The sequence below is a fragment of the Pinus tabuliformis genome, chromosome 9 (genome assembly GCF_031772625.1).
Source record: "Pinus tabuliformis cultivar Carrire ecotype Pingquan chromosome 9, CPIR1, whole genome shotgun sequence".
Lineage (NCBI taxonomy): Eukaryota > Viridiplantae > Streptophyta > Pinopsida > Pinales > Pinaceae > Pinus > Pinus tabuliformis.
This window is the reverse complement of record NC_142307.1, coordinates 802,326,509-802,337,108: the sequence shown is the minus strand read 5'-3', so window position 1 is coordinate 802,337,108 and position 10,600 is coordinate 802,326,509.

Below are 10,600 nucleotides of genomic sequence, written 5' to 3'. Positions count from 1 at the left end.
TCACATTCCCTTCATCCAAAAACAGTCAGGGGCAAAAGTAGAGACCCATGAGGAGATTGAAGAGGAACTCCTCAACCACTTCAAACAGATCCATCAAGAACAAAGAGAAGATCGGCGACAGGCCATACGCAAAATCACGAGCAACATTCCAAAAATCATTACGGAGGAACAAAACGAACTCCTAATGCGCCCCATTCTTCCTCAGGAAGTGGACGAAGCAATGAAGCAGCTCAAAGAAGGCAAGGCCCCGGGGCCAGATGGTTTTTCTACCACCTTCTTTCACTCCTTCTGGGACATGCTAAAGGAGGAGGTCTGGCAGATAGTCGAAGAATCCAGGGCAACGCGCTGGCTCTTGCCCTCTCTCAACGCTACCTTCATAACTCTCATCCCCAAAGAGGAGGACGCCATCACCCCTGACAAGTTCAGGCCCATTGCGTTATGCAATGTCATCTACAAAGTAATATCAAAAGTTATAGCAAACCGTCTCAAACCTCTGCTACCTGGGCTCATCTCCCCGGAACAGTCAGGGTACGTGGAAGGGAGGCACATAATGGATGGCATCCTGCTCTCTCACGAAATTATTCATTCCCTCAAGCACTCAAAGCAATCAGGTATGCTTCTCAAACTAGACCTCTCCAAGGCTTTTGACAAACTAAGCTGGAATTACATTCATAACATGCTTTTAGCTTTTGGTTTCTGCTCTCCTTGGATCCGATGGATCATGAACCTGATTTCTTCCACTCATTTCTCTATTCTCGTCAATGGCATCCCCTCCCGTCCCTTTAATCCTTCTAGAGGTATCCGTCAAGGGGATCCCCTCTCCCCCTTTCTCTTCGTCCTTATGGCTGAAGGGCTAGGGAGGCACATCAAGCAAGCCCTCCTTTCTCATCAGATCAATGGCATCTCCGTGCATAACTCCCCTGCCACCTCTCACCAACAGTTCGTCGACGACACGATGCTTTTTGGGTATCCCTCTGCCCGTGAAGCCCACCATCTAAAATCCCTCCTTCAAGATTTCTCGGAGGCCTCAGGCATGCACATCAATTGCTCTAAGTCCCCGATCTTCTTCTTCCATACTCCGCCCTCTGTCAAAGCTGTTGTTTCTCGCATTTTGGGGTTCCCTGCGGCCTCTTTTCCCTCTAAATACCTTGGTGCTCCCCTTTCGGCTTCAGCCCTCAAGCAACCCGCTTGGCGTTCCCTGCTTGAGAAATTAGAACATCGTCTCAATCTCTGGACTTATAGATCACTTAATTTAGCCAGCCGAATCGTCCTCATCAAATTGGTTTTGCAGGCAATGCCTCTGTACTTGTTTTCCATCCTCGCAGCGCCTAAATGGGTTTTAAAAAGTATAAGAAACCTACAGCGCAATTTTCTGTGGAGCAGCGCAGCTACCAATCGCAAATGGGCCCTGGTGAAGTGGACCAATGTCTGCATGCCCAAAGAAAAGGGAGGCATTGGATTAAGGGATCCTGAACACAACAATTCCATTATGAACGCCAAGATCTGGTGGCAATGGATCACTAGCCCAGATAAGCCTTGGGGAAAAATATGGACGGCCAAGTATGCCGGTAGTCGACCTCAAGAAGAACTCATCCGTTTCATTCCCACTGAAAAAGGATCCACAATATGGAATGCGGCCAAGCAACATCACCAGCTAATTCAGAAGCACAGCTTCTGGGAGATAAGGAACGGATGCACGGCAATATTTTGGACCGATGCCTCGAACCAACGGCCTAAACTCCAAGACATTCTTCACCCGGCACTAATACCTGACGGCCTGGACCAGTAGCAGGAAACAGTTCACCAATTCTGGTCTTCAGAGATGGAGCATAGCTTTAGGAAATGGAAGAGGAGTGACCTAATTCTCTACAATGCAGACACTCAGCAGCAAGAAGAGCTCACGATCGAACTTAAGAAAAGAAGCATCAGGCAGGATAATGGCGGGGATATTCTCAGATGGGGATACCTACCCAAGGGGTCTTACACTACTACAGAAGCATACAGGTTGTTATGCAGCTTCCCTTCTCCCCCAGACCCTGTGTGGAGCAAAATATGGAAGCTAGGACCATGGCCAAAAATCACCTACTTTCTTTGGCTGGTGAGTCATAAAAAAATACTCACCTGGGACAAGCTCAGAAAGAGGAACTTTCACGGCCCCTCTATCTGTCTTAATTGCTCTCAAAATGAAGAAACTCTCCATCATCTTCTAGATACCTGCCCTCTAGCCAATCAATTATGGGACAAGGTCAGTTTCAGATGTCAAAAAAGTGGCAGGGGAGAAGGGGATATCATCAACTCCTTAAGACTCTGGCCAATGCAGCCCTACAACAGCAAGATCCTTAACCATCTTTGGAGTATTGTTCCGGGGATCGTCCTCTGGAATATATGGAAGGAACGTAATCAGCGCATTTTCAAAGACAAGAAATCTCCTTTAGAGGAAACCTGGAACAGGATTCATAAGAACATTCAAGAGACAATGGCGCTTCAGGTATGGACTAAGGATGACCTCCCCTCCACTGATAATGAGCACAACATTCTAAATAATTGGCAGCTGCAGCTACCCCTTGACTCTTTCAATAGCAGTGCTCCTAATAACAATAGCAAGAACTGCTGTCAATGGGAAGCCCCTCCCAAAAATTCATACAAGCTAAATTTCGATGGGGCTTCCAAAGGAAATCCTGGCGCAGCAGGATATGGGGGCATAATAAGGGACTCTGAGGGCAAACCCACACGGATTTATTTTGGGAACATAGGGTGGGACACTAACAACTCAGCTGAGTTGGAAGGTCTATGGCAAGGCATGGTGCTAGCAGGGAATCTCAACCTACAACCCCTAATTGTAGAAGGGGACTCCCAAATTCTTATCAATATAGCCACCCGTCTTCAGAATGGCTCGAACGCAAGGAAAGTCGCACCCAGTTGGAGGCTTGAAGCAAGGTTGAACGACTTAGCACAGAAGCTCAGCAATTTTAGTGCCATCTCCTTCACACACACTAAACGGGAGGGCAACAAAATTGCGGATCTCCTTGCTAACATCGGGACAGAGTCTGATCACTCTCTCTTATCGGGAGACATAAACATCATTTCTAACAGGCAGCAGCTCCAGGAATGCCAAAACCTGATCCTTGCTGAGGCTATCACCCTGGATGCGAGTGTCATCGAGATAAACAATGGCGAGCCACATGCCGGGCATGGGCTGCCACGTGATAGAGCTTGGGCCTTTAATGCCTCAAGCCGCCGAAACATCATAACCGGAGAGGCTTCAGGGCATCCTTAATGGAGCCGATGGAGGGGATGGCAAACCTGCAAGGGGCATTCAATGCAGGTCATTTCAATGGTAATGTTAAGCGGCTTAAGTATGAGGATTGGATGGGGAAGGGAGCTCATCGCGTTGAGAGGAATTCACAGAGCGTTGAGTGTCTATGCCGCGAGCTGGTGGTTGAGAGTTGGGCCGAGGTTCGCTTCATACCTACGTTTCCTGGACTATGTATACACTTATTTAAGTACTGCTCCATCCCGAATTGGGGATCGCAAGCTGTGGAGAGGGCTCGAAACCACTGCCGGACCACCTCTGCTCGGGAACGGAATAAGGTGCTGGTGGTTATCATGGTGTATGAAAGGATGCCATGTCATAGAGGCCCCGGGCGCGGAGAATCCTCTCGTCCCCCAGCAGCGGACGTTCATCATCATTGTTGCTGCTGTTACTGTTATAGAAGAATGGGTGCCACCCCTATCCCGGCCTGTCAAGTCATGGAAGTTGGTAGCTCTAGTGGAGGGGAGCCCAAGCTCCCAGCATTTGGCTCAGTCATCTTCACACTGGGTAGCTCAGGGGATAATCCAGGTATTAATGCACATATCTCTGTGCTTTTCACCAAAATCCCAGAGGAGAATGAAGAAGAATCGTCTCTGGTCCTAGCTAAGGATAACACTGCGTGCGGTAAGGGGAAGCTCCCAATTGGGGAGCCGTCAATTGCAGCGGAAAGCTCAGCGAGCGGTAAGGGGAAGCTCCCAGTGGAGGAGCCGGCAAGTGAGGAGGGCAATTCGGGGAGAGAGCATTCTCAACCCCCCTCCCATCTTCGAGCTCCCGAGCAGCCAGAACCTGCGCAAAATCCTATGGCTATGGAAGAAGAGCCAGAGGAATAGCTCTCAGCGGCGCTCTTTTGCTTCTGCCTCCTTCTCTCAGGTCGGGTTCTGGGGTATGGACAATTTCAATTTTCTGTTCTACATGGTGGTCTGTGTTCTTCTTGTTGCTAAGTCTTGGATGCGGTCTCCACCGTCGCAGTGGGGACGGAGTCTTCTGTTGGGCACAAGTCTTATTTTGTTGCTCGGTTTTTGTATGTTTATGGTTATGCTTTCAGTTTCTATAGTTTGTCTGGGTTACATGTCTTTTTGGAAGTGCCCCTGCGTGGGTCGTTATGGTGCTATTTTGGAAACTCTCAGCATCTTGAATTTTGATCTTTCTGAAACTATCGCCCTGCGAGGCAAAAATACAAGTCTGATAATGCCACCCATGGTGCCACAGTTGGCCCTGGGCAGCCAGCTTCTTTGGATGTAAAGTTTTCTGTACATATTAATATAAAAGTAGTTAGTATTGCCGAGAAAAAAAAAACAATAAACTATTTATAAACAATTTCATAACTAAACAATTGTAAACATTTAAAAACAGATTTTTCCAACACTAAATTGTAAATGTGTTAGAAAACATGCACAGATGAATACAGCTAGTAAAGGTTGAACACACATCTTTGCAGAGCAAAATCACTAAAAGAAAATCGAAAGAACAAAAGAATGATTCATTAGGAAATAGGTTACAATGCTCATGATATAGCATTACTAGGTGAAGATCCAAGGTAATGCACCATAGTGGTGAACAATGAGAAGACTCAACACCTACAACAAGTTTCGAAGAGAACTAGCTAGTTGCGGAGTGAAAGCAGGAGAAAATCAGGGAGTAAATCATGTAGAAAAACTAACCAGATGCGGAGTTATAGAAGGAGAAAATCAAAGAGTAAATCATGCAGAAGGAATCTTGCTTGTAGTCTCATGCTCTAACTAAGAGTCTGCATGTAGGTGTATAGTAGTTCCAACAGCCCCCTTGAACACCACTATGGGGAAAAATAGAAAGTGGGCCCTGCCAACTAAGGACAAAGGTCACACAAAATACAGTGCAACTTGTACTAAAATTGAGGAAATAGGGAAAACATCATGGGAAACCCCCCCCCCCCCTCAAAATACAATGTAATCAAAAGAAAAGAGGAAGAAAAGACAGTTGCTAAGCAACTATTTCCTTCACTCCAAGACGATCGCGCAGATAGCGATACTTCTACTCAGTGAATGTCTTGGTGAAGATGTCTGCAGTCTGTTCTGCTGAAGGAGAGAATTGCAAATCAATGACCTGATCATGTACTAAGTCTCTGATGTAGTGCATATGGATCTCTATGTGCTTCGTCCGCTGCCGTTGTACTAGATCCCTACAAAATTTTAGAGTGCTCTGGTTATCACACCAGATGAAAATGGGCTGGTGGAACTAGATGCCCAACTCAATGAGGAAGTGTTGTAGCCACAGAGCCTGAATGGTGATGTTGACTACTCCTCCGTACTCGGCCTCGGCTGAAGAGAGAGCAATAGCAGCCTGCTTCTTGCTCGACCAACAGATAGTGCCAGACCCTAGACTGAGTGAATATCTAGAGGTGGACTTGTGATCAATACTGTCGCCCACCCAATTAGAATCGGTGAAGCCAAGGAGATTCAATGCAATCCCTGCTGCACAGTTAATCCCGAAGGTGATGGTGCCCTGCACATATCGGAGGATGCACTTGGCAGCATTCCAGTGTAGCTCATGAGGCTCTTACATGTATCTAGAAACTACCCCTACTGCATATGAGAGATCTGCTCTAGAGTGGGGGAGGTACAATAAGCTTCCGACTAGCTATCAGTAGAGAGTGTTTTCAACTAATGGAGTGTCACTTCCATCCTCAAGGTGGACCCAAGACAGAAAAGGAGTTGGTGTTGGCTTGCAGCCAGTCATGCAAAATCTCTTGAGGAGATCCCGTGCATACTTAGCCTGAGAGAGTTTGATGCTTGTGGCATCCTCGCTGATCTCAAGAACAAGAAGGAAGTGTAATGGACCCATGTCCATCATCAAGAACCTATCATGCAAGGCCCTCTTGATTGTAGCAATGGCTGAAGCTGAGCTGTCGGTGATTAGGAGATCATCCACATACAAAACTAAGATAAGAAGAGAATCATGTGTCCTGAGCATGTAAACATTCGGATCAGACTTACATCTTTTAAAGTTTTGTGATAAGAGAAAAGAATCCATCTTGACATACCAAGATCCTGGGGCCTGCTTAAGTCCGTAGAGAGATTTCTTCAGTCTGCAGAACAAATATGAATCTTAAATGAAACCATGTGGCTACTCCATGTAGATCTCCTTAGATAGGTCTCCATGAAGAAAATCATTCTTCACATCCATCTGATGTACTTCCCACCCCTAGGCAGCCACAATGGCAAGTGTAAGGCGTATGGAATCCATCTTTGTTACTGGAGCAAAGGTCTCATCATAATCAATGCCATGCACTTGTTGGAAGACTTTGGCTACTAGCCTTGCTTTTCGTCTGGTGATTTGCCCATCTGCAGCACTCTTGGTCCTGTAGACCCATTTGCATCGAACAAGTTTCCTTCTTGAAGGAAGGGGGACCGGATCCCAGGTATGGTTCTCAGGGAGGGAGTTGTACTCCTCCTCCATGGTGAACTCCCAAGATGGATGCCCAGCAGCCTCGGCATAAGACCATGGATCAGAAGACTGAACCAAATGACAATGCCAGGATGGCGATGGTTCAGTGGCAGTGAGGACAAGAGGAGGCTCAATAAACTTTGAGCTAGTCCTCTATAGATCAGAATTATCCCCCACAAGACTATTTCTAGTAGCTTGGTGGTCTTGTGCATATATCTCACGTAAGCTCCTTGTTCTCTAATTTATGACAGGGGAATATGATTCACTGCTGGAAGCCCGATTTGGGCTTGGATGTGGATCATCATTTGCATGCACTAGATTTGTATCTGAAGACTCTATCTCTGCATCTGCATGCTCTGTATCTGCATCTGAGTGTACTGAGTCATCATCTTAGACATGAGCTAGATAAAAGGTGTCTGCATGCGACGGTTGAGGTGCATGCGAGAGACTTTCCTCAAATTTGACACTTCGCTCAATGATGAGATTGTCCGTAGAGGGAATCAGGAGTCGGTATCCATTCACACCATCAGGGTATCCAACAAAGATGCACTCAATGCTTTGTGGATCAAGAGCTTTCCTCTTTTCAAAGGGGATCCTGGCCCATGCTCGGGAGCCAAAAACACGGAAGTGGCTAACCTCTGGTTTAGTGCTGCTCCAAGCCTCAAAAGGGGTCTAATCCTTGACAGCGCTATGAGGAGATCTATTCTAGATGTAGTTAGCACAATTAAGTTCTTTAGCCCATAGCTTATGAGGCAGTGACTTAGCATACAACATGTAGGAAGCCATCTCTTTGAGAGATCGGTTCTTTCTCTCAGCAACTCCATTTTGTTGCAGAGTGTATAGAATTGTGTATTAAATCCTTCCACTTGATGTATTAAATCAATCGTTTAATATTTTGGTTCAAATCAATCCACACATATTCATCTGTTCATAGCATTACAACTTTCTGGTAACTTGTAATTGGAGATAAATTCAGTGTTATGTCATTTTGGACACTACAATCTATGCATATGCATGTATGTGCCAAATTCTTTTGCTTTTCATTCACCAATGTTCCAGTTTTCAGATGCATGAACATCACATTCAGTTGTTGATTTCAATGCATATGGATCTACATTTAGAAACCCTGCTAAAGAGCGTGGACTCCCAAGTTTGAGTTGAGCTCTTAGAGCACTTATTAAAGAAATGCAACGGTTACCGAGATAAGAATATGATTTTAGAGGATAGTTGGAAGATTTAGTTTGAAGAAAGTTTGAAAGGATTTTCTGTAAAACTAACTTCTATTGCCTCTATGGGTTTGCATGACAATTAGGAAAGGTTTTTCTGGTAAACTTACTTCCATTGCTTCTATGGCTTTGCATGGAAATTATGTTAAGTTTTCAATTGATAGTCATGAGGTTTAGTGTGTCCTTCCAAATTGCATGAACGCATAGCCATCGAAGCTAATTTTCTTCTGTGACAGTGCACCTCCAAAGGCTGGGAAGATTTCAATAGTTTCTTAGTCGATGCATTTAACAATGCAAGGAAGGCTGAATCGGTGAATTTATAAAGAGTTTGAAAATTTTAGAATTGCTTTTTAAACTTCAAAAGAACTACTGCAACAAAAAACAGATGTGTTTCTTTCATACTACTTTTGAAACAAATGACCCAAAAAAAGAAAAAGAAAAATAAGCCACATCTATTAAATAGTATATGCTAAACTAAATCTATGCGCTTTGAGTATATGGTAATCTAAATCTATGAGCTTAGACCTTTGTTAATTTAAAAAGCCATATTACATCAAGTTTTACTGATGCATCATCAATTAAATTCAGAATATCATTGCAGATAGCTACATATCTTACAAAATCTATTGTTCTATTATTTTATTATAAATTCAACACACTAGTACAAATAACTACAAATAATTTTTTTTTTTGCTTTTCTGTTAGGCTTTAACATTCCAATGAATGATGAAGATAGTTGCAGAATTCATGGGTTCTGTAAACCGCACACTATGACATGTCTGGCTACCGCACCTCAGATTTCTAAGAAATGTGGAAAAATTAACGAGGAATTACTTTTATCACCTACTTGTCAATGTCTACTCTTTGGATCCTGCTCGTCTACTCTTTGGATCCTATTCACCCGAAAAAGTCAGCCATTGATGTTGATGAGAAAGGGGTGTCAAAGACACCATTACATCGGGGAATTATCAAATCTCTTGTTTTATCACATCGATGTCCATGCGTTGTATCTTGTACTGAATGTCCAGATCGGTCAAAATGTTTACCAGCTCTTCCACCGGGTGACATCTTTTGAATAATTATTCATAGAAGATAACAACAGACCTAAAATTATTTGTTCAACAACATTTATGCTTCATTAGCGAATACAAAAGGCTGACCCGAAATAAGATGGTACCTATGTTAGGTCCTTAGTATTTATAAGAAGATGTGGTTAGCTTCATGTGGCCAGCTAGTCTTCTACCAGATATCCCTTTTAAATCTATCCTTATGTTAAAAAGCGATGTTTGAATTAATAAAAAATTCTCCTTGGTCAGTTTTACGACAAAGAGTCTGAATGCTCTATAGAATGCTCTACATTGTCCATGTACATAACACATTAAATAGTACACACAGTTTTAGGGAAGTTAAAACCATACCCTAAGAAATAGAAACTAATTCCTATCCTAAGGTACCATGAACCAATTCACTATTCTATGATATTCTCCATTATCTCTAACACTCCCCAAGGGGTTCAAAAATATGCATAACATCTACGTAAACATTTCAAACTTAATTTTTCCAGGAGACTTAGGAAAATTGTCTACAACATTATCACATGTATTACAATATACAAGATGGATTTCTTTTGATTGTACTTTCTCCCTGACAAAGTGGAATTTTGTATCAATGTTTTTGTTTTCTTGTGAAACACCAGATTATTAACAAGTTTGATTGAACTCTGGTTGCCGCATCTGATTGTTGTTGCATCTTTCTGTTCTTCCCCGACATCCTGGAGAAGTCTCTGCAACCAAACTACCTAACACATTGCTGCACACATAGCTTGATAGTCTGTTTCCATTGAAGACAAGGAAACTATGTTTTGTTTCTTACTGCTCCATGTAATTACCCCAGATCCAATGCTGAATGCATAGCCTGTTATGAATCTGTGACCATCTACATTTCTAGTCCAGTCTGAATCTGTAAATCCTGTCAATCTAACATCAGAGGAATCAGTATAAATAATACCATAGTCTATAGTACCTTTTAGATACCTTAATACACATTTTGATGCATTCCAATGACTCTCAAGTGGTTTGTACATGTATTGAATTAGCATACTCACTGCATAAGCCAAATCTGGTCTAGTAGTGGTAAAGTAGATTAGGCTTCCAACTAGCTATCTATAAAGTGTCGCATCTGGTTCTTTAGAGCAATTTTCACTCTGAAGTTTAATGTTTAGTTGTAATGGCACTGCTGCAGCCTTACACTAATCCCTCCTGAGTCTTTCCAGTAGACCTTTGACATACTTAACGTGGGACAGAAAATTTTGTTGTGAATCTCTCCAAATCTCAAGACCCAAACAGTATCTTAATTCACCAAGGTCTTTCATTTTGAACACCTGTGACATTTGTTGCTTGATTTCTTTGATTAGAGCAATATAATCCCCTGTAATAATTAAATCATTTACATACAAAGAAATCAACACTATGCGCCCATGTTCATCTTTCATGGTATATAGATTAGGGTCGTTTTTACTTCTGTTGTAGCCAAGTTGTAGAAAAAATGAATGAATCTTTTCATACCAGGACGTCGGTGCTTTCTTTTGTCCATATAGAGCTTTCTTTAATCTACAGACTAAATGTTATTTCCCTTTTTG